We start from the raw sequence: 24,167 nt of genomic DNA, 5'->3' as shown, positions 1-24,167 counted from the left end.
TTGGAGCTCTCCATGGTGCTGGAAAGTCACGCTATAACCATCTGCCTGAAAGCCTCTGGTCTGTTCCTGCTATCTGGCTCCTTCCTCCTGGTTCCTAGTTGTTCCTTGCTCCACACTGGATTCCCTCTCCCAGACCTTTCCAGTTCTGTAACTCCCTGCTGACCTGCACATTGGAACATCAGCTCCTCTAACACAAGTCCTGTGATGTTATGGCCAGAAGCTGATGTTTTTGGCTTCTTCCCTTCCTCCATCATTTTGGTGGTGGGCATTCCCTCCTTACACTTAAAGACAATCATTCTGAAGCAGGAACCGTGAAATGCACAATGTCTTCTTTTTTACGAGCCTATGAAATCAGGCTGCTGATCTTTGCCACAGCAGGCTCACACTTGAAGTTCAGAGCTCATAGTTCTGGAAAGGACTTCAAATGGCAGGAGGAGCCCTTTTGAAATGGCAAAGAGTGGCAACAGGTTCAAAGAGCAGGATTGCATAACAGGGGCTTGGATGGGAAAGAAATAAAAGCTGGAGTGTCAACACCTTTCAGATCCAGACCTCGCATCTTGGTTTTCCCCCCCCCAAATCCTTACAAAGCATGAGCGAGGAAACCCTTCTTTGGAGGACAAAACATAATTGCTTTTGTCAAGGATTTGGCAAGGCATTTGGCAAGGATGGAGATCTGGACTGAAATTCCCATTAGCCCCAGCCAGCATGACCAGTGGTCAGGGATGATGGGACTTGGAGTCCAACATCTGGGAGGCACCAGGTTCTCCATCTCTGTGGGCTCATCTACACTTTCACTCGTCCTGCCGCTTTCCCCGGGGAAAACCCACTGTTTACCGCTTAATCAGAGCAAACGTCAACCAGCTTTTCTCCAGAGTGACATGTGCTCTGATTCACCTGCAAACGGGTTTTCTGGGGGGAAGTGTGGGGGGAAAGGCAAAACCATTCGAACCCATGCCAAGAGAGCCTGGCTCAGACCCATGCTTTCCAGGCATGGGACAAGCACAAGCGTAGCAGAGCCCTGCATTGCATCATGGGGTAGTGCTACTTCAAAAGCGACTTAAATATTGCAGAGGTCAACATCTCAGAAGAAGCAGCCTGCCCAAACAATAGTTGAGTCGTACAGCAATAATACATATTTATGAATCATCTTCAACAGAAGTCTCAATGTGATTTACAATAGTATCATAAAAAAACAACTAGAAATGGGATTTAAAGCCCTCCACTAAACACACACACACACACACACACTACACCAATACAGGCAGAAACATAAAAAGAAAAACCCTTCATCCAGTTGAAAAGGCATTTTGGGGGGTGGAGGAGAAAGTCTTCAGTTGATTTTGGAAAGTACAAACAGTACGGACCTGACATATTTCAACAGGGATGCTGTTCCACAAATGAAGGGCAGCTGCACTGAAATCTTGCTTTGAGTAGCTGTTTGACAGAATTCTGTCATATTTGACAGAATTCAGGAAAAGGCTATCCTGCAAAATGCAGTGATATAAGGAGATAAGGGAGTCTCTCAGGTATCCTGAGCTGTGCAGGGCCTTAAATGCTGGTAGCAAACCCTTGAGTTGACCAACTTCAAAGATAGTCCTGCACATAGCAGTAATCCACCTTTGAGGTTACCAGTGGTGGGCAAGTGTAGTCAAGCTACCCTGGTCCAGGAATGGCTGCAGCTGTCTTACCATCCAGAGTTCGTAAAAGGCATTCCTAGGCACCAAGGGCCTCTGCACCTCCAGCAACAGAGGTATATCTCGGAGCATGCCCAGATTACACGCTGAAAAGTGAGTTAAGACCGATTCGATGGTGGATTTCCATAAGAGCAGCTGACCAGCGGGGCTTCAGAAGCACCATGCCCTGAGCTGCTAAAAAGGTGTGCGCTGGGCTTCCGAAGCCCTGACCATCAGAGATGACCAGTGGGGAAGATAAGGATCCAGACATGAGGGCAGACGCAGAACCATAGAATCATAGAACTGTAAAGCTGGAAGGTACCCCTGAGGGTCATCTAGTCCAACCCACTGCAATGCAGGAATCTGAACACAGAGGGAGGATAAGGATGGATGGAGCCTATTGGCCAAATCAACATCCTTGGGAAAGAAGGAAAGAAAGAAAGAAAGAAAGAAAGAAAGAAAGAAAGAAAGAAAGAAAGAAAGAAAGAAAGAGCAAGCCTAGGAGAACCTGTTGCTCTACCTTCAATAAATATATTTTCATCAGTACATCAGACTACAGCAAGAACCAGAGGCGGAAATGCAATCAAAACAGCGACTCCCTTTTCTCTCCCACCCATGAGCAGCCACAAGGCAGCCTGAAGGAAGGAAGATAAATTGCCTTTGATACCCTGCTGTCCTCTTTTATCTGGGCATAACAGGTAGATCACTTCCATTGACATATTGATCCTCTGGGTTACAGCAAATCAATCATTCTCAGAAGTCCAAGAAAAATTGTTTTTCTCTATACCCTACCTGCCCAGTTGAGGAGAGACCGGGCTGGTTCAGCTGTGGCTATGCTGAACGCTGCACTGTCTCTGATTGTTAGGAACGTACACAAGGAAAGAAGAGCACAGACCGATTAGACCATGGGTAGGCAAACTAAGGCCCGGGGGCCAGATCCGGTCCAATTGCCTTCTAAATCCGGCCCACAGACGGTCTGGGAATCAGTGTGTATTTACATTAGTAGAATGTGTGCTTTATGCATCTTTGGGTTATTTGTGGGGCATAGGAATTTGTTCATTTTTTCCCCTTTAAAAATATAGTCCTGCTCCCCACAAGGTCTGAAGGACAGTGGACCGGCCCCCTGCTGAAAATGTTTGCCGACCCCTGAATTAGACCAAAGGACCTTGCAGTCCAGCACGACTGTTTTAAGAGTGGCCAGACAGAGGCTTCTCAAAAGCTTAAAGTGCTAAGAGGAACAAGGGACTATACCTTATACAGAGCCAGATGGTTGGTCCACATAAGAAGAGCCTGCTGGATCAGGCCAATGGTCCATCTAGTCCAGCATCCTGTTCTCATAGTGACCAACCAGATGCCTATGGGAAGCAGGACCCAAGCACAAGAGCCCTCTCCCCTCCTATGGTTTCCAGCAACTGGTGTTCAGAAGAAACATTACTGCCTCTGACTGTTGAAGGCACAGCATAGGCATCCTGGCTAGTAGCCTCTCCTCCATCATGAATTGGTCTCCAACCCTTTCTTAAAGCCATATAAGCTGGTGGCCATCCCTGCCTCCTAGGGGAGCGAGTCCCATAGGTTAGCTATGCACTGCATGGAGTAGTAAATGCACTGCATGAAGAGGTAGCTACCTAGCTCAGCAGAACCTACAGCAGAGGTAGGGAGCTGGATCCAGCTGGTGGAGCCGATCCTGGGTTCCCACATCCTTGGTGGTGTCACGGTCTGGTCGGCGGGCGATTGAAGCCCTGACTGAGGACGTCAGGACCAGAGGCAAGATGGTGATGTAGAAGCAGGAACAGGTGCAGGGCTAAGGGTCCAGCAGCAGGCAGTCGCAGGGTCAAGGAGCAAGGCAGAGGCGAAGGTCTGGGAGTCAAGGAGCAAGGCGTCGGCAAGGCAAAGGTCCAAGGGTCGAGGATCAAGGCGTCAGCAAGGCAAGGGTCCAAGGAGCGAGAGGCCAGAAGCAACCAGGCAGGGGTAGCGTTGCTGTGGCCAAGAGCTGAAGGCAAATGCTGAGCTTTTATCCCTCCCAGCTCCTGCCACCAGGTGCAGTGAGGTATCAAGTGGCCTCACCTGAGTGACCACTCCTTGCCTCTCCAGCACAAGCTGAGGTCTTCACCTGAGTGGCCACTCCTTGCTTCTCCAGCACAAGCTGAGGCAGGCCCCAGTCCTGCAAAGCACTACAGGCCCCAGAGCCTGACTCCTGCCCATACTCCTGACAGGTGGACTGTTTTGACAGGCACTTTAAGGCTCCTGGTTGGGCACTGGCAGCTGTGTCTCCACCTGCCCTTCACTTGATGTCTCATGTGGCCATCAGGTGTGGAAGGATGTGGGCATGCATTTGCATAAAATCCATTGGCCAAACTGGGACCAAACCCAGACCTAATTTGGCCTGTGGTCCAGAGGTTCTCCACCCTGGTCCATATTGACAGCAGCTCTCCAGGGGTACTGATAAGGGTCTTTCCTGGATTTCCTTGAGATGGTGAGGACCTTTTTTTTAATGCAAAACGTGTGAACTATAGTCTACCAGTTTTCAATGGGTGGGTTGGGACCCCCTGGTGCGTCCCAAGGTGGATTGTAACAGGAGCACCACCACCATGCAAATATATGGTAAAAGATTCTGAAAGGGGTCCCCGAATGCATGTTTGGGTTAAAAGCGCTCTCTGGGTCCAAAAAGGTTGAAAATACCTGCTACAGCACATCAGTAAGCAGAGCTGCTTTTGGAATTCTCAACAACTGAATTCCTTCTCAGATTTTGGAATGGTGGTGTCAGGAGCCCGGAGTCAAATGTACATCAGCAATCAAAGAAAAACACAACATTTGTGAAGTTAACGCTTTATTCAAGAAACCAAAAACAGCACAGGCCTGGTCGCAGCAGGAGGGGGAGACTCCCTGGCTTTTTCAACAGCTGACCTCTCTGTCTCCTGGGCCCCCTCCTCTCCAGCCTCCGCTTCTGCCTCGGAGTCTGAACTGCCCTCTGCCACAGCCTTTTCCTGCTCACCAAGTGCTGTTGCCTCTTCAGCTTCTGACAGTCTTCTCCCTCTGACACTCATCCTGATCCCACCACCAAGTCCCTGGGCTCTGGGCCTTCTTCCCCCGGGGGTTCTCTTGGGGATTCCCAAGCTGGTGTATCCCACCACTCCTGGCATCCTGCCAGTCCATGACAGGTGGTCAGAGAAAGCCTGGGCACGAGGAGACCTCTGAAACTACTGATAGGTGATGCTTCAAGTGCGGCAGAGGGGAGGGTTTCTGCAGTGCAGGATATATGAACTTTTAAGAACTTTGTGAGGGATTCATGGATCAATGCCTTGTCGTGGCGAAGGGGCTTGAATAACTCAGAGAAGCTATGAGCTATGCCATGCAGGGCCACCCAAGATGGACAGGTCATAGTGGAGAGTTTTGACTAAACGCGATCCACCTGGAGAAGGAACTGGCAAGCCACTCCAGTATCCCTGCCAAGAAAACTCCATGGACAAAGACAACAGGCATATAAAAGTTATGACGCTGGAAGATGAGCCCCTCAGGTCGGAAGGCGTCCAACATGCTACTGAGGAAGAGCGGAGGACAAGTACAAGTAGATTCAGAGCTGATGAAGCGGCTGGGCCAAAGCCGAAAGGACGCTCAGTTGCGGATATGCCTGGAAGCGAAAGGAAAGTCCGATGCTGTAAAGAAAAATATTGCATAGGAACCTGGAATGTAAGAACCATGAGTGGAGGTAAGCTGGATGTGGTCAAAAATGAGATGACAAGAATAAATATCGACATCCTGGGCATCAGTGAACTAAAATGGAAGGGAATGGGCGAATTCAGTTCGGATGACTATCATATCTACTACTGTGGGCAAGAATCCTGTAGCAGAAATGGAGTGGCCCTCATAGTCAACAAAAGAGTGGCAAAAGCTGTAATGGGATGCAATCTCAAAAATGACAGAATGATCTCGATACGAATCCAAGGCAGACCTTTTAACATCACAGTAATCCAAGTTTATGCACCAACTACCGGTGCTGAAGAAAATGAAATTGACCAATTCTATGAAGACCTACAACACCTTCTAGAAATGACACCAAAGAAGGATGTTCTTCTCATTACAGGGGACTGGAATGCTAAAGTAGGGAATCAAGAGATAAAAGGAACAACTGGCAAGTTTGGCCTTGGAGTTCAAAATGAAGCAGGGCAAAGGCTAATAGAGTTCTGTCAAGAGAACAAGCTGGTCATCACAAACACTCTATTCCAACAACACAAGAGACGACTCTACACATGGATATCACCAAATGGACAGCATCGAAATCAGATTGATTATATTCTCTGCAGCCAAAGATGGAGAAGCTCTATACAGTCAGCAAAAACAAGACCTGGAGCTGACTGTAACTCAGATCATCAGCTTCTTATAGCAAAATTCCAGCTTAAACTGAAGAAAGTAGGAAAAACCACTGGGCCAGTAAGATACAATCTGAATCAAATCCCTTATGAATACACAGTGGAAGTGAGGAACAGGTTTAAGGATTTAGATTTGGTGGACAGAGTGCCTGAAGAACTATGGATGGAGGCTCGTAACATTATACAGGAGGCAGCAATGAAAACCATCCCAAGGAAAAGGAAATGCAAGAAAGCAAAATGGCTGTCCAACGAGGCCTTACAAACAGCGGAGGAGAGGAGGCAAGCAAAATGCAAGGGAGATAGGGAAAGATACAGGAAACTGAATGCAGATTTCCAAAAAACAGCAAGGAGAGACAAGAGGGTCTTCTTAAATGAGCAATGCAAAGAAATAGAGGAAAACAATAGAATGGGGAAAACCAGAGATCTGTTCAAGAAAATTGGAAATATGAAAGGAACATTTCGTACAAAGATTACCATAATCAAGGACAAAAGTGGTAAGGACCTAACAGAAGCAGAAGACATCAAGAAGAGGTGGCAAGAATACACAGAGGAATTATACCAGAAAGATATGGAGGTCTCGTACACCTCAGGTAGTGTGGTTGCTGGCCTTGAGCCAGACATCTTGGAGAGTGAAGTCAAATGGGCCTTAGAAAGCATTGCTAATAACAAGGCCAGTGGAAGTGATGATATTCCAGCTGAACTGTTTAAAATTTTAAAAGATGATGCTGTTAAGGTGCTACACCCAATATGCCAGCAAGTTTGGAAAACTCAGCAATGGCCAGAGGATTGGAGAAGATCAGTCTACATCCCGATTCCAAAGAAGGGCAGTGCCAAAGAATGCTCCAACTACCGCACAATTGCGCTCATTTCACACGCTAGCAAGGTTATGCTTAAAATTCTACAAGGCAGGCTTAGGCAGTATGTGGACCGAGAACTCCCAGAAGTGCAAGCTGGATTTCGAAGGGGCAGAGGAACCAGAGACCAAATAGCAAACATGCGCTGGATTATGGAGAAAGCTAGAGAGTTCCAGAAAAACGTCTACTTCTGCTTCATTGACTATGCAAAAGCCTTTGACTGTGTCGACCACAGCAAACTATGGCAAGTTCTTAAAGAAATGGGAGTGCCTGATCACCTCATCTGTCTCCTGAGAAATCTCTATGTGGGACAAGAAGCTACAGTTAGAACTGGATATGGAACAACTGATTGGTTCAAAATTGGGAAAGGAGTACGACAAGGTTGTATATTGTCTCCCTGCTTATTTAACTTATATGCAGAATTCATCATGCGAAAGGCTGGACTAGATGAATCCCAAGCCGGAATTAAGATTGCTGGAAGAAATATCAACAACCTCAGATATGCAGATGACACAACCTTGATGGCAGAAAGCGAGGAGGAATTAAAGAACCTTTTAATGAGGGTGAAAAAGGAGAGCGCAAAATATGGTCTGAAGCTCAACATCAAAAAAACCAAGATCATGGCCACTGGTCCCATCACCTCCTGGCAAATAGAGGGGGAAGAAATGGAGGCAGTGAGAGATTTTACTTTCTTGGGCTCCTTGATCACTGCAGATGGTGACAGCAGTCACGAAATTAAAAGACGCCTGCTTCTTGGGAGAAAAGCAATGACAAACCTAGACAGCATCTTAAAAAGCAGAGACATCACCTTGCCGACAAAGGTCCGTATAGTTAAAGCTATGGTTTTCCCAGTAGTGATGTATGGAAGTGAGAGTTGGACCATAAAGAAGGCTGATCGCCGAAGAATTGATGCTTTTGAATTATGGTGCTGGAGGAGACTCTTGAGAGTCCCATGGACTGCAAGAAGATCAAACCTATCCATTCTTAAGGAAATTAGCCCTGAGTGCTCCCTGGAAGGACAGATCGTGAAGCTGAGGCTCCAATACTTTGGCCACCTCATGAGAAGAGAAGAATCCTTGGAAAAGACTCTGATGTTGGGAAAGATTGAGGGCACTAGGAGAAGGGGACGACAGAGGACAAGATGGTTGGACAGTGTTCTCGAAGCTACGAACATGAGTTTGACCAAACTGCGGGAGGCAGTGCGAGACAGGAGTGCCTGGCGTGCTATGGTCCATGGGGTCACGAAGAGTCGGACACGACTAAACGACTAAACAACAACAGAGGGGTTTGAACAGAGCCACTCAAGTGGGTATAGAATCATAGAGTTGGAAGAGACCACAAGGGCCATCCAGTCCAACCCCCTGCCAAGCAGGAAACACCATCAAAGCATTCTTGACATATGCCTGTCAAGCCTCTGCTTAAAGACCTCCAAAGAAGGCAAATTCCACTGCCGAACAGCTCTTACTGTCAGGAAGTTCTTCCTAATGTTTAGGTGGAATCCTCTTTCTTGAAGTTTGAATCCATTGGTCCGTGTCCGCTTCTCTGGAGCAGCAGAAAACAATCTTTCTCCCTCCTCTATATGACATCCTTTCATATATTTGAACATGGCTATGCTATCATATCACCCCTTAACCTTCTCTTCTCCAAGCTAGACATACCCAGCTCCCTAAGCCGTTTCTCATAAGGCATCGTTTCCAGGCCTTTGACCATTTTGGTTGCCCTCTTCTGGACACGTTCCAGCTTGTCAATATCCTTCTTGAACTGTGGTGCCCAGAACTGGACACAGTACTCCAGGTGAGGTCTGACCAGAGCAGAATACAGTGGCACTATTACTTCCCTAGATCTAGATGCTATACTCCTATTGATACAGCCCAGAATTGCATTGGCTTTTTTAGCTGCTGCATCACACTGCTGACTCATGTCAAGTTTGTGGTCTACCAAGACTCCTAGATCCTTTTCACATGTACTGCTCTCAAGCCAGGTGTCACCCATCCTGTATTTGTGCCTTTCATATTTTTTTTGGCCAAGTGTAGTACCTTACATTTCTCCTTGTTAAAATTCATCTTGTTTGCTTTGGCCCAGTTGTCTAATCTGTTAAGGTCATTTTGAAGTGTGATCCTGTCCTCTGGGGTATTAGCCACCCCTCCCAATTTGGTGTCGTCTGCAAACTCGCTCAGGATGCCCTCAAGGCCATCATCCAAGTCATTGATAAAGATGTTGAATAAGACTGGGCCCAAGACAGAACCCTGTGGCACCCCACTAGTCACTACTCTCCAGGATGAGAAGGAGCCATTGATGAGCACCCTTTGGGTTCGGTCAGTAAGCCAGTTACAAATCCACTGAATGGCAGCATTGTCTAGCCCGCATTTTACCAGCTTCTTTACAAGAATATCATGGGGCACCTTGTCAAAGGCCTTGCTGAAATCAACATTCTGGTGGGTAGTGCCCCAGATAAACAAGCCATGCCTTGACTCCAAAGTCTTGACCCTGTGATATCACAGTCAACCTCGGCCTTTTTTAAAAAAGCTGCTGCTTTGCAGCACAGTGTGAAACAGGCAGAAAGCTTAAAAGCATCCTGCCCTCCCCCTGGGAATCACAGCAGTTTTATTCAAAGCAAGGATGTGTTTGCTTCTTGGCTGCACCAAGGGCTGCCACTCGCCCTTGACCTCTGGCCGTAAGTAGTCTAGGGCACAGGGGCAGACCTACATTTTGGGAGCCCTGGAGCTTGAACTATCATGGGGGCCCCTTCACAACCAGCAGTGAGGTCTGCGTAACCACTGTAACCTTCTTCAAGGGGGTTGTTCCACGGCAGATCACCACACCTCTGTGCTCCAGGCTCTCAAACTTTGGGACTGTTGGAATATATACAAATAATAATACGGTAATTAATCAATCTGAGTCACGCGACTCCAGTTGGGTCTACCAGACCCAAAATTCTTAGGCAATGTGGATTAAGTTGCTTTTGGGCCCCACTGGGATCAGGGGCCCTGGAGCATAAACTTCATTCATTTCAGAGTAGATCTGCCCCAAATAGGGCATAGAAAGGTGCCTTAAACTGAGTTAAACTATTGGTATATCTAGCTCAGCAATGTCTACACTGACCGGCAGAATTTTTCAGGGTTTCAGACTGGAGACATGCCAAGTCCTACCTGGAAATAATAGGGATGGAAAGCCTACCGTATGCCATTGAAGTAGCTCAGTGCTGTCCACACTGGCTCCCTAGGGTCTCCAGAAGGAGCCTTTCATAGCCCTACCTGGAGACAAGAGGGATTGAACCTGGGGCCTTCTACGTGCAAATCATATGTTCTGCCACTGAGTTGTGGTTTATGCAGTTGGATGTGAAGGGGCTTGCAAACTGCATTGCTGTGAGTTGCTTCCTAATGTCTTCCTTGGAAGACACATACGGTGCATCAAATGAGGAGGAGGACAATGATGATGTCGTCCTTGCATTTGTTTGATCTGTGGTTGGGGCAGGGCGGGGAAGAGGCAATAGTTATTGGCCCCAGGAACAGCAAGAAATAAGTATGCATAACTGGATTGTGTGTGTCTGATGTCTGGGGAGCCTTCCATCAGTCTCTCTCATTTGCTTTGGACCAGAAACCTGTCTCAGGAAATAACTGCACAATCAAATGAAGGGCTTCACAGTTTCTTGGGGGCTTAGGGAGATTAACCACATTGTAATCCAGCTGCAGGCTTCTTGTGCATCTATCAGAGGCCCCGAGCTCTCCGGGTTTAACTTGTAAAAGCATGAAATTTGCAATTAAAGAAGAGGACAAATTTAGTGGAGTGGAGAGGACATCTCTGTACTAGCTGAGCAGCCTTAAGGCGGGTTAAGGTGGATTGCGGAGGAAAACTACATGAGTCTAGTGTGTGTGTGTTAGAAACTCCCCACCACCCCACATACACCCCAAATACTATTAAAAGAGAATGTTGCCATTGAAGTGGAGGTGAATTTTCAGCAGTTTTGATTCTCATGTTAAAATGTATTTGTAAAACTAGGTGGAAGAAATTTCATTATGCAAATTAAAAACGTTCAAAAGATCTCAGTGTTCCCCCAGATGACCTGCTGATTGGGAATTCATCCTGATTTGCTTGTAAAGGAAGTACACAATGATTACTACTTATTACCTGGTCTTCACCCTAAGGTCCAAGGGCGGGTTACATTAAAGCGCAATATTAAAAACAGTTTAAAACAACTTACAATCACACAAATAGGTGGGTTCCAAAAATATACACCCAAGCCAGGGCAATGATCAGCAGTGCTGTATTCAACCAACGGGTCTCGTCAGTGCATTTATGGGGATCTTCATCTCCCTCTCCAACTGGGTGAGCCTGAACATTGCCATTCACTGTCCTAAAAGGGTGTGTTTGTGATATGAAGGATCTTTTCAGCTTTGTTGAAAGGCTGTTTTGAAAAAGCTTATCCTGTAGCCCTCAACAGCAAAGCCCATCTACCATCTCAAGGCTGTTGGCTGGTAGATGGATGCCAAACTATTCCACCCGGTTCCTTAAATTATTGAGTACCCCCAAGATTACTGTTGTGAGTCTTGCCAGCTCATCGCTTCATTCCTGATTAATTACATTTCCAGATATTTTCCTACACTCTTCTTCCATCGGGACTTGGGGTGAGGAGATGGCTGGGCAGGTGCATTTGTGCATGTGCAAGGATCAAGGTGCTCGCTAAAAGCAATCAATCCTCAGAGCAGAAGAGAAGATCAGTCCCACCACCAAATCAGTGTGCACCTCTCGACAAAAATCAATTTGCAGATGGAAGATGAATGCCATAGATCAATGGGTTAAGGAACAGGGAGCCTCTCCTTCTCCCCTACAGCTGCTTTTTAATTCCTTTCTTAAAAGCTTTTGAGTGATCTCAAGAAGCCAAGACCTCTGGAAGATTTAAGTCCTAAGGAACCTTGGCTTGCTCAATTGGTTTGCTTCCCATTTCCCAGAAGGTCCATTTCAAATGGAGAAGTTCTTGACACCGTAAGAGACAGCCTCAAATAAAAGAGAGACAGAGACGGGGGGGGGGGACAGAAAGGGGAGTTGAAAGACAGGGAGAACAAAACAGGTAACGTGCCCTTGAGAGTAACTGCACAGCAAACTTCATTATGTTCCCCACTTTCCCAATGGCAAGACTTTCTATGGGCTGGCAACACTTGTTCATCTGACTTCCGGCTTCCATGAAGGAATGAAACTATTCTGCCGTTTTGTCTTTTTTGATATGGGCAGAGTAATTCTATAGGAAGCTGGTGGAACTTATGCTGGCTTAAATTAAGACGGACTATGTTACCCCTATTCCAAACGCCTTTCAGAAGTGAAGCTGCTGCTGGTGAGCCAAGCCAAGCCAAGCCCGGCAAAAGGGAAACAGGCCTTTAAAACAGAGTTTGACTTGCAACACCCTTTTAGCTGGTGTAAGTTTCACTGCACTGCTAGGTCAAGTGACTGAGCTTAAAGTGGCACAGTGCCCCATCTCTGCTTCCCCTTCCTCTGCTCCAGAGGCCGGTTTTCATTTAAACAAAAACAAAACCCAGGAGGAAAGTTGCATAGAGCTCCTTGTAAGATGTAGGTTGGACCTGAGATTTCACTGTAAACTGCCCACATTTAAAGACCACATTTGCAAACAGAAACTTAAAAAAAAAACCAAGAGAAAAACATGCAGCCCCACCTGGGATGTTCCTGTCCAGCAGTGCAGTCTTCCTGGACCCAGTATTGTTTCTCAGCTCATAACACCTTTCTGTCGGGTTTTCTTGTCTCTTTTTATGGGGCAGCTACAACAACTGTTTAATAAAGCCTTGTGTCTGTATTGCTGGCTGCCCCATTGGAAACTGCTCCTCACTGAAACCTCAGCTCTCTGTTAACGCTGGACGGGGTGGGGGAGTGGATGTAAGTATGAATACAGTCAAACCTCAGAACATTCAGTTCCTGAATGCCGAAAATTCGGAAGTGTTCCGGTTTTCCTCAGAACTCCAATGCCCAACGCAGCTTCCGCTTGAGTGCAAGATGCTCTTGCAACCAATTGGAAGTTGAACAGTCTTCCGGAACGAATTACATTCAAGTCCCAAGGTTTGATTGTACTGCCTTTTTTTTTTTTTTAAGAGAAATGGGCTCAGCAAAATAGATTACTCGAGGGAGTGATGAAATTGGATACTTTTATTGAACCCTGGTCACCCTTGTTAACGTTCACCAACAGGGAAGAATTCATCAATCCGACAGTCACCATTAGTGCAAACTGACAGCTGTTCAAACCTTTCATGCTGGCTAACCTTGTTATGTGTGGAACAGTGCATTACAAATATATTTCCTGGGTACATCCCCTTTCCAGTATGTTGCTATGCCACCAAATTTTTTGTTTTGTTTACCTGTTCTAATGAAATTCCAAATACACATTATTTCTGGGGGTGGGGTGGGGGAGCTGAGATTTTCATCTTGTAGAATTCTGCACAGCTTGTGTTTGCTTGTTTCCCTATTAGATCCAACGTAGCCCGGGTAATTGCATGATTGACCAGTGACTCAGGAAGTGTCCAGTTCAAACCTCCTCTCTGTGATGGACTTGCAAGGTTGCCAAAGCTTCAGCCTCCCACACCCTAAATATGGAGGCAACCACCTTGTAAGGCATGCAGGAAGCTGCATAAGTGGCTATCTGGATGGAAGAGAGGATACAGGGGTAACAGGGCTTAGTGAGCTGGGAGCGTCTGTAGCAGAGAAGTCTAGAATCAGAGGCAGAAACTAAAGCAGGAGGCGAGGGAGGCCAAGAGGCAGAGATAAGTCTGGCACAGGTGTCTCCCCCTCTTGCTGCAACAAGCTCTCCTCCCCACTGGTCTCCCAGAACCAGAAGGGGCATGAAAAGGGTGCAAGAGAAGTTGGCTGTGCACAGACGCAGTCTCTGATTTCTTGGGTAAAACCCTGGAGAGGAAGGGACTGCAGCTGTGGGGAGGCAGGGACCTTCAGCCTCAGCAACTGCAATCATGGGAGCTAGACCTACCAAGGATGAGTTGCTGTGCTCTTTAGGCCTGACACTCTCCCAAGACTGTGCAGATTGGTTTTTTGCTAATGAACTTGCATGGTGCGATTTACTGCTGGCTTGCTCCCATGGGCGTAGCCAGGATTTATTGGGGGGGGGCAGGCTTTATGTTAGGGGGCAGAACCGAGCTATCTATGATGCAATTGGCCAGTTAGTTACCGTAAGTATTTTTATATATTTACAGTGGTACCTCTGGATGCGAATGGGATCCATTCCGGAGCCCCGTTCACATCCAGAGCAGTACGCAACCTGTGCCAGATCTTCTGCGCACGCGCGGGTCGCGATTCGGCGCTTATGTGCATGCGCATGATGTCATTCGACGCTTCTATGCATGCGCGAACCGCTGAACCCGGAAGTAATACATTCCGTTACTTCCAGGTTTGCCGCGTTCGTCACCCTTGTTGTACGCAACCCGCAGCATTCGTATCTAGAGGTATGACTGTATTTGATTTGGTGGGGGCAGCTGCCCCCCCGGCTACGCCCATGCTTGCTCCTGACAGCTATGGCCCTTCACCCTCAATTTGCTTTGTCTCCTGATCCTTCCTCATCCCTTTCCCTCCTTTCCCTCCATTTTGTATATTGCCTATTCAATTGTAAGCTTGCAGCCAGGGGCCTGTCCCTGTACTGGACACAGAAAAAAACATTGCTTCTTTCTAAATAAGCAAATAAGTAAGTAATGTAGCAATGCACACAGAGTGGTTTAAACTGCTGCAAACACTGCTCTAATGCTAAGTGGGACTTCCTATTGTGTCCCTTCCTCAAACGAACAATGGTTTCAGCTGCCTGAATATTTCCTCTCCAAAGCAGGGGAGGGTGGATTAATCTGGGGTCTATCTGTATTAATTTCTGCAAAGCTTTGAAATGAAAAATCAGAGTGTTTGCGTCACTGTTCAATCATGGATGGAAATTACACTCGGCTTTTGCCCACCATGCAAGAGACTCTTATTCTCTGGAATGATAGAAAGGGAAAGGGGGTGCGAGAAATGCAGTGATTTGTTGAGGGAGAGTCAAAGCAGCTTTGTTGAGGGAGAGTCAAAGCAGGAAAAATAATAGTGTTGTGAAATTTTTAAGGAAATGAAGTCAAAGCTGTCAGAAGCAAGTGCCGGTTTCTGGGAAAACTAGCCCCTAAAATAAGCTTGTAATAGGGCTGATTGCCAAGAATGCTGTTCCATCTTCAAGTGTGCTTCCATTGCAGAAACCCCTCTCCATCTCTGAGGAGACTGAAAGTGAAAATTAAAGCTTCTCGCATCCCAGGACAACCTGCGGTGGCTGCTGCAGGAAACAAAATTGCTTTAAGGCTTAATTAGGCTGAGTCTTCAGAAAATGTTTTGTACTCGAAAAAGCTGCTTGTGTTAAGGTGGGTGGTTTAAAAGGAAAAGAAAGGGAGAGGCAGAGAGAGTAAGCCCATGGGACTATTACTAAGACAGCTCCCAAGAGAACATATTTTTCTAAACCTTTCCGATACATGCAAGACCTAAACAAACAACCGCTTGCCTACAGAGGAACTTATCCATTTTGCCAGCTGTTCCTAGGCGATGCTTATCTCTGTATCCCAAAGAACTCTGCAATACACCAGGAGGGGAAACCAACCTCAAGAATTCGCCATCAGATTTAGGGGCGGTCGAGGGACAGATGGGAAAAAATAATCTTTTGGAAACAAGCTTGTTCCAACGGCTTTATTTACAAATTTCGGAAACTGTAGTCTAATATAAAGAAATGTAGGGATTAAGTTTAATCTCCTAGGATCTGTGTATGTATTTATTTGGTGGGGAAATATATTTCCCTAGGCCTACAGCTGGGATTGTTTAGTGCGCACTCAGCAGCGTGAGAGAATGTGCCTCTCTCCCCCTTCCCTTTTCCAGATATGCAGACAGCAATCATGTTCTTGGCATGGACCTACGTTGGAAGCTGACTTATACCGAGTCAGACTGTTTGTCCATCTAGCTCAGTATTTTCTACATCAGTGGTGCAGAATTTATTTCAGCCCAAGGGCCACATTCCCTCATGGGCAACTTCCCAAGGGCCACATGTAAGTGCTGGGTGTGTGGCCACAGACAGACTGTTAGCAGAGTGACTGGAATAAAGTAGACTAGGAGTCAGCAACCTTTTTCAGCAGGGGGCCGGTCCACTGTCCCTCAGACCTTATGGGGAGCAGGACTATGTTTTGAAGAGGGGGAAAAATGAACGAATTCCTATGTCCCACAAATAACCCAGAGATGCATTTTAAATAAAAGGACACATTCTACTCAAGTAAAAACACGCTGATTCCCAGACCATCTGCAGTCCGGATTGAGAAGGCGATTGGGTTGCATCCGGCCCACGGACCTTAGGTTACCTACCCCTGAAGTAGACGGTGCCTAGAGAGAAAAGAAACTGAATGATACTTCACTGAGGTGAACTGAACAATAACAGCCCATAACTTGAAGAGACTCTTATTTACAGGGCTCACTGAGACAAGGGAGGCATGTTTAACCACACATACTGGGGTGAAACCTCCTTCCAGAGTATTTCCCCCTTCACCTCCTCTGAGTGTTAAATTGCAGCCAACTTAACGATCACCCAATTTGGTGTGACGGTCCCAACCATCGCAATTTTGGATGAGTCAGAATGTCTGTCACCCAATCGTGCCAATCTGGATGACTCTGTCTCTTGTCACCAACTCAGCATGTGAGTTCCTGAGGTAGAAGCGGCAGCCATGGTCTAAGTGTGGGCACCGGATGCCATTTGGAAGCAAGGTGGTGGGTGAAACGTTAGTTTCGCATGACTTTGCCCTATTTCCCGAGGTGGAGTAGGTGGGTTTTGCCTACATTTGGATGCCTTCAGAGGCTGTGAGCCGTGAGTATGTGTGCCATGTGTTGCACGCACACACAGCCCAACAACCCACAACTCACACCATCCGTATTAAAATCACAATTCGTTTGGGTTTCTTCAAATTCCTTGGAAGAATCAGAAACAGAGAGGAACCCACATGGACAGAATTGCCCAACTCCGGTAGTAAGAAAGTCACAACAAACTCCGGTATGGAAGACTCTGAGTACAGTAATCTGAGAGTGAGTAGGCAGAGAAGACATGCACTGTACATTTTTCATCTACATTGTTATAGGAATTTTAAGGTATATATATATACTTAAAATAACTGTATATATAAACCTCATGTCTGAAACCCCATAGAAAAGATCCTGAACAAATTGACCTCAAATATTTCACTGCAAGGTCAAAGTTGTCTCTTTCCTCACAAATCCTGTCTTAATTAAGGGCACATTCAAGATATGAACAGGGTGTAAGCCTGTGACCTGTGACCTAGATTCAGGAATTAAGTAGTTATAATAACAAACCTAGACAGCATCTTAAAAAGCAGAGACATCACCTTGCTGACAAAGGTCCGTATAGTTAAAGCTACGGTTTTCCCAGTAGTGATGTATGGAAGTGAGAGCTGGACCATAAAGAAGGCTGATCGCCGAAGAATGGATGCTTTTGAATTATGGTGCTGGAGGAGATTCTTGAGAGTCCCATGGACTGCAAGAAGATCAAAGCTATCCATTCTGAAGGAAATCAGCCCTGAGTGCTCACTGGAAGGACAGATTGTGAAGCTGAGGCTCCAATACTTTGGCCACCTCATGAGAAGAGAAGACTTCCTGGAAAAGACCCTGATGTTGGGAAAGATGGAGGGCTTAAGGAGAAGCGGACAATAGAGGACGAGATGGTTGGACAGTGTTCTTGAAGCCACCAACATGAGTCTGACCAAACTGCGGGAGGCAGTGGAAGACAGGAGTGCCTGGCGTGCTCTGGTCCATGGGGTCACAAAGAGTCGGACACGACTAAACGACTAAACAACAAGGTATGATGTTTCTGGGGGTGGTCTTGGGCTCTAGGGCGGGCAATTTAAAATATCTATATAAGGGTGGGCACACCTTTGTTCTGGGTCCTCCTCTCTTCTGCGTGTGGGGGAGCACCCTGTTGCAACAGTTAATAAAGATCAGGCTTACTAGCTGCTTTGCTTCTCAATATTCTCTGGTTGGTCTCTGTTATTTTCTCCTACTGATAGAGAACCTACAAAAGGACTCTATAAGGGCTATTGGGTACCCATAAGGGGAAAGGAGCAGTTTTATTACACATACCGGATTTCAGTCCGGCAAGAGCATCTATATGCAGAAGCGTCTGTCCACAGACAGCTCTCTCTTGCTGCGCTGAGAGCAACGATGGTAGAGGTGAGCTAGAGGGCTCACAGATTCCTTTACTGCTTTATGAAGTTGACGCTGTTTTATGACTGACATTTCTGTGTCCCAAAGCAGCATCTTCCTCACACCAATCTCTTCCCTCTTTCCTAGGCCTTCCAATGCCTCCAGATCTCTGACGCAGGAAATCTCAGATACTATTATATGTGTCCTTCTTTTAAATGAAGTCTTCCTTTCCTGCCCCATGTCTTAATTGCAAATGCAGAAAAAGAGCAGGCTTTGTAATTAATCAGCAACAAAAAAGGGGGGAATCTTAAGTTATTTAAATGCATGTACATGCCTTTTGTTCTGTCTGGGATGAATCTATTAGGATTCTCCCCACTTCCTTTGTCAGGGAGAAAATTGCTGTTTTTCATGGGCCATATCTCATCTGGTGCTAAGTGGCATCACTTTAGTTGATTTAATGGAATCTTCCCTGTTTACGAAGAGTGGGTATCTGGCCCTTTGCATCTATTTTCCGGTATTGTAGCTTTGTACGATGCAAGCTGCACCGAGAACAAATTTTTCTTATCAGATCCTGCCTGTCACAGGGCTCTTGTTGTTTTCTTTATGTTAAATAAAGCTGTTGGAAAATTCAAAGTTTGATAACTATTAGGAACATAACCAGGGCTCCTCACCCGTGGCAAACGTCCCTCTCCTGCAAGTTCATGAATTGCATTAGCAATTCTATTGACCTTGGATTTTGGAAGGGCCCACCAACACGAATGAGGAACAATCTCCAAGCTACCCTCCCGACTGAGAGTTTTGCCAATCTTACTTCCACACAGGTTATAATGGAGTTGGTATATGGGCAAAACACAACTTGTGCAGCCTGCAACAAAATGTTGCAGTGTGTCCTCTTTTCTAACAAGAGGGCACTTCTTCATGTTGCCACCCAGTCAGCCAACCATGTATTTTGTTTTTCGAATGTGATTATTTTGTATTCTGAAAAAATTGTTTCATTTCCCCCCTTTGATTTCTGTTTATGTTTGAAAATAATTAATAAAGATTAATTTTATAAAAAAGAAAAGAAATTATATGAGGGATAGTATCTCTGGTGGGGACACATTGTGCTCCTTCCTGGGTCCACCTTTGGTCCCCACCCTGCGCTCAGCTCTCGCCTGTGGCTCCTAGAAGCTGTCAGCGTGTGACAGCAATCACACCCCGGGAACGGCTTTGAATGGCCAGCTAAACCAGGTGAGGTTGCCGATGGGTCTCAAACCCTCAGTGAGTTAGGGACTCAGCCTGTATGCGAAGACAGGCTCCGTTGAATAGAGCAGAGCAGACCAATAGCGGGTCCAATGGTCAAGAAGGCGGTTTCTGCACATGATGTAGAGGGAAGTGAGGGGCACATGGGGCTTGTCAACCTGGGAAGGTGGCCCATATAGGAGAAGAAACTCTGATTCTCAACCTCCGTTGCCTGGTGGGATATCTGGCTCCTTTTGGCTCTGCCTCTCATTCCCTTGCTCCCATATCTCTGCTGAGATACCCTTGCACAAACGTTGCTTTTGAAATCTAGACCACCACACCCACTGTTTTCCTAGCATTTAGATAATCAGTAGAGAAGGGACTAGGACAGGCCAAGGGTGTCGAGATGCAAAAGATACTAGCGCACCCAGCATATCCCTCAACTGCCCTGACTAAATCAAGACATCCTGTTTTTAGGTGACATGCTCTCGTGCAGGTCATATGACCGGCATGGGCGTGTGGCCCAGAAGACACGCTCCCGGTTTTTGGCTGCAACAAGGAGAGAGTATTTCAGCAACATGATAAATGTGCTGAGTGCTGACAGTAAGAGCTGTTCGGCAGTGGAATTTGCTACCAAGGAGTGTGGTGGAGTCTCCTTCTTTGGAGGTCTTTAAGCAGAGGCTTGACAGGCATATGTCAAGAATGCTTTGGTGGTGTTTCCTGCTTGGCAGGGGGTTGGACTGGATGACCCTTGTGGTCTCTTCCAACTCTATGATTCTAGTGCTGACATTCCCTCTCTGGAACAGCCACTAACAGGGGCGGGAGCTCCTGCACATTTGGCCGCTTCTAGCCAGGTCAAGGCATTTCCAGACAATGGTGATGTCTGCCTATTTCCTATTTCTGCCTCTTCAGCTCTCGGGATTGGACTTTGCCAATATCTGAAGGTGGATGTTTGGCAGGGTATTGCATAGAAGTTATTTTATTATTAATTAAGTGTGTGTACTGCCCTATACCTGCAGGTCTCAAGGTGGTTCACAAGATAAAATCACGATATAAGAACACAAAATACATAATTGAAACAAAAACAAAAACAACTCAGTAACTTCCTCCCTCCAACACATTTTAAGTTATAGCATCTGGGGAAGAGAACCAAAATGACAGCCTGCTACAAGAGCTGCAACAGGCACCCCATAGCCATCAACCTGTTTTCTCCTGCTCCAGAGGGCAGACCCTGGGCCAATGGATTCAAATTACAAGATAGGAGATTCCGACTAATCACCAAGAACAACCTTCTGGTGGTAAGAGCCAGATTCCAGAGACAGTGGAATGGACTGTGGGGTGGAACACTGGGGCAGACAAGTCACAACAGTTCCTAGAGTGTCCACTAGGAGGGGCTCACCTGGGGGAACACCTGACTAAGTTCCTATTCCTCCAGATATGCAGATGAGATGGATTAGCTGGGAGACAAAAGCCCCTAGCCAGCAGCCATTCTCTCTCTTAGCCTTCTCTCCTTCAACGGGAACACATCTCCAGAGAATCTCCAGTTAGGATGGTTATCCCTCTTGGCTTGCTGCCAAGAGAGAGACCACTTTACTAAGTAGTCTCCACATGTACCGGTACATATCTGTAACTTTTCTACGTAAGCCTGGCTTTCTGAGATTACGCTGTTAACTCAGGATGTCATGTGAGTAAACTCTATCTTATTTTAATACTATTGTGTCATGTATTTCTTTTAAAAGGGACAAAGGGGATTTGCCAGGAAGTATAATATTGAAGTATAATATTGTTGCAGAGGTTCTAACAAGCCTAACGCTCACGCTTTGCTGCGCACAAAAGGGGAATGTCACTCTGCTGATAGTGGAAGCTTGCTAACACAAACTTGGATAGGATCTATCTAATAATATATCCTAATCCACATCCCTAACATTCCCACATGGACTCCTTTGGAAGGTGGCGGCTTCTTCATTGGATGCTTTTAAGCAGATGTTGGATGGCCATCTGTCAGGGATTCTTTGGTTGCGATTCTTGCATTGCAGGAGGTTGGGCCAGGTGACCCTTGGGGGACCTTTCCAACCAGGGCCGTTTTTATCCGGGGCGGCAAGAGGTGCAGGGCACCCGGGCACCAAATTCGGGTGTGTTTGTGTGTGTGCCAAATGTATACCTACTGTATACCGGTCCCTCGATTGGCGGCAGTGAAAAGCAATGGAGCAAAAGCCCCAGCCCCCCCCCCATTGCTCTGTTACTCTGTAGCGTAAAATATTCCCAACAAGTCAGGAAACAAAAGCAGTCTTTCTGCTGTGTCGTTGTTATAGGTGATCGATTTCTCCCCTAAAAAAAGGTCAACAACTTTGGCTCCCCCCCTCCCAAAAAAGCTCAATAAAAGTTAATTTGGGGGCGCTGGGTGGATCTATGCACACTGGCCGCACATATGCTAAAGACGGCCCCTGTTTCCAACTATTGCTCCCTCCATGTTCGTCATGACTCGCAGAGTTTGGGCATGAGAAAAGGCATCGTACTGACTTTGCAGCAGGCCAAATCTGTACAGGAGAGAGTCCTCTGACACATGTGGACGTCCCAGGGGCAGGGCAGGATATGGATGCTGGTAGAACTTGCAGTTCTGGAACAGCCCTGCTGCAAAATTATTTTCCTGGGAGAAACAGTTGAACTGAAAACCTCACCACGGTCTCTCTCCGCATCCCATTTCTCTCTCCAGCGCTTGCGGGGTGGGAGGGTGGGGGTGGGGAGAATGTCACTTGTTTATTGATGTTCCAGGTCTTAACACATTGGCTGGAAAGTCCTGGGCGCTCTGCCAGCACAGAGCAAATAATAATGAATAAGAATGTCACTGATTTCAGCCGAGAACAAACGAATTCTCAGAACCACTCAGAGTCCTGAGGAGGGAGCCCGGACTCATTACTGGTGACATTGAAACCTCCTTTGATAGCTATATGGCATTTTGAGTCATTTTCTCGCTCTCCATCCCTATGGGTTTGGCCATTAAACGGGGTACCATTCCTTTTTCTTGTGGTAGTTGCAAAACTTTGGAAGCCAGAGAGATTTTCTAGGAGGCAGACTAGGGGTGTGGAATATTATTCCACCCCCACCATCCCTGTTTCATTAATCTATTTGTTTTTGTTTTTATAGATCTCTCACATTTATTTCATAATCACTTAATCTCATAATCACTTAAATAATATTTATTTCATTACTCGTGCCAATTGTCTTTTGACCAGCAATTCGGCCAACTCCTGTGGCAGATACTAACAGACTAGTTTTCTACCCCTTCATGGATCAATGCCTTGTCGTGGCGAAGGGGCTTGAATAACTCAGAGAAGCTATGAGCTATGCCATGCAGGGCCACCCAAGATGGACAGGTCATAGTGGAGAGTTTTGACTAAACGTGATCCACCTGGAGAAGGAACTGGCAAGCCACTCCAGTATCCCTGCCAAGAAAACTCCATGGACAAAGACAACAGGCATATAAAAGTTATGACGCTGGAAGATGAGCCCCTCAGGTCGGAAGGCGTCCAACATGCTACTGAGGAAGAGCGGAGGACAAGTACAAGTAGATTCCGAGCTGATGAAGGGGCTGGGCCAAAGCTGAAAGGTCGCTCAGTTGCGGATATGCCTGGAAGCGAAAGGAAAGTCCGATGCTGTAAAGAAAAATATTGCATAGGACCAAACTGCGGGAGGCAGTGCAAGACAGGAGTGCCTGGCGTGCTCTGGTCCATGGGGTCATGAAGAGTCGGACACGACTAAATGACTAAACAACAACAACAAATATTTCTGTGGGTGATCCTGGCAGTTGCCATTTTATTTCCCCCATAATTCCATGGAAGTTGCATTGTTCTGGGGCATTCTGGGGAGTGGGGGGGGTGGCAGTCTGCACTAGCAGCTGCCTTATTTCAAACAGCTGCCATTTCCCCCCCCAGGAATTTCCCAGAATGCACGACAAGTTGCGCCATTATGCAGAAACAGAAACTCTGGAGCTGCTGACAGGCAAATGCAGCCCTTGCACACTCCTAGAAGCAGCATGGTGTTGTGGTCAGAGTGTCTGGGACCTGGGAGACCAGGGTTTGAATCCCCACTTAGCCATGAAGCTCAGTCGGTGACCTTGGGCCATTCAATGCCTCTCAGCCTGACCTACCAGGGTTGTTGTGGGGATTAAAGGCAGAAGGGGTGAACCATGTATGCCACCTTGAGTTCCCTGGAAAAAAACGTGGGTTATAAATGCAGTACTGTATAATAAATAAATGAGATGAATGACAAATGAGTGTGGAAAAGACATGGGCCTCTCCTATCACTTTCTCCAGGAATGGGAAAGCAGCTAGGGTGGTGCTGCTGAAGGGGAAGGCAGAGAAGAGAGTTAAGCAGCCTTTCTCTTGCTGTTCTTATCCTTGGAAGCCTATTTATGCATTGCCAGCATATGGTCAAGTCTGGCCCTTCGAGGGGCACTTTATAACAGAATATTTCACAAAAACAGCTGGTGTCTGATGTGTAACCATTTTTTTCAATTTTTTTTTTGAAATAGCTCAATATAGCAAAATCATTTTTTAGGGCATTCCGTATGCTTTTGGGGGAGGGGGAAGTCTCTCATATGAACAAATCTGGCCCACCTCACCTCCATGAGCCACATGGCACCTGTGCCTGTCTGCCTGACAGATCTGAAGACTCCTCAGAGGTGCAAATAAGGAATGGAATGATGCAGAGGGGTGAATTCCTGTTTTGCACTAAAGCAGTGTTTCTCAACCTTTTTTGGGCCACGGCACACTTGTTCCGTGAAAAAAATCACGAGGCACACCACCATTAAAAAAGTTAAAAAAAATTAACTCTGTGCCGCCCTATATTAT

Source organism: Zootoca vivipara, chromosome 7, assembly GCF_965207765.1.
Source record: "Zootoca vivipara chromosome 7, rZooViv2.hap1.1, whole genome shotgun sequence".
In the NCBI taxonomy this organism is placed as follows: Eukaryota; Metazoa; Chordata; class Lepidosauria; order Squamata; family Lacertidae; genus Zootoca; species Zootoca vivipara.
This window is presented reverse-complemented; position numbering follows the sequence as displayed.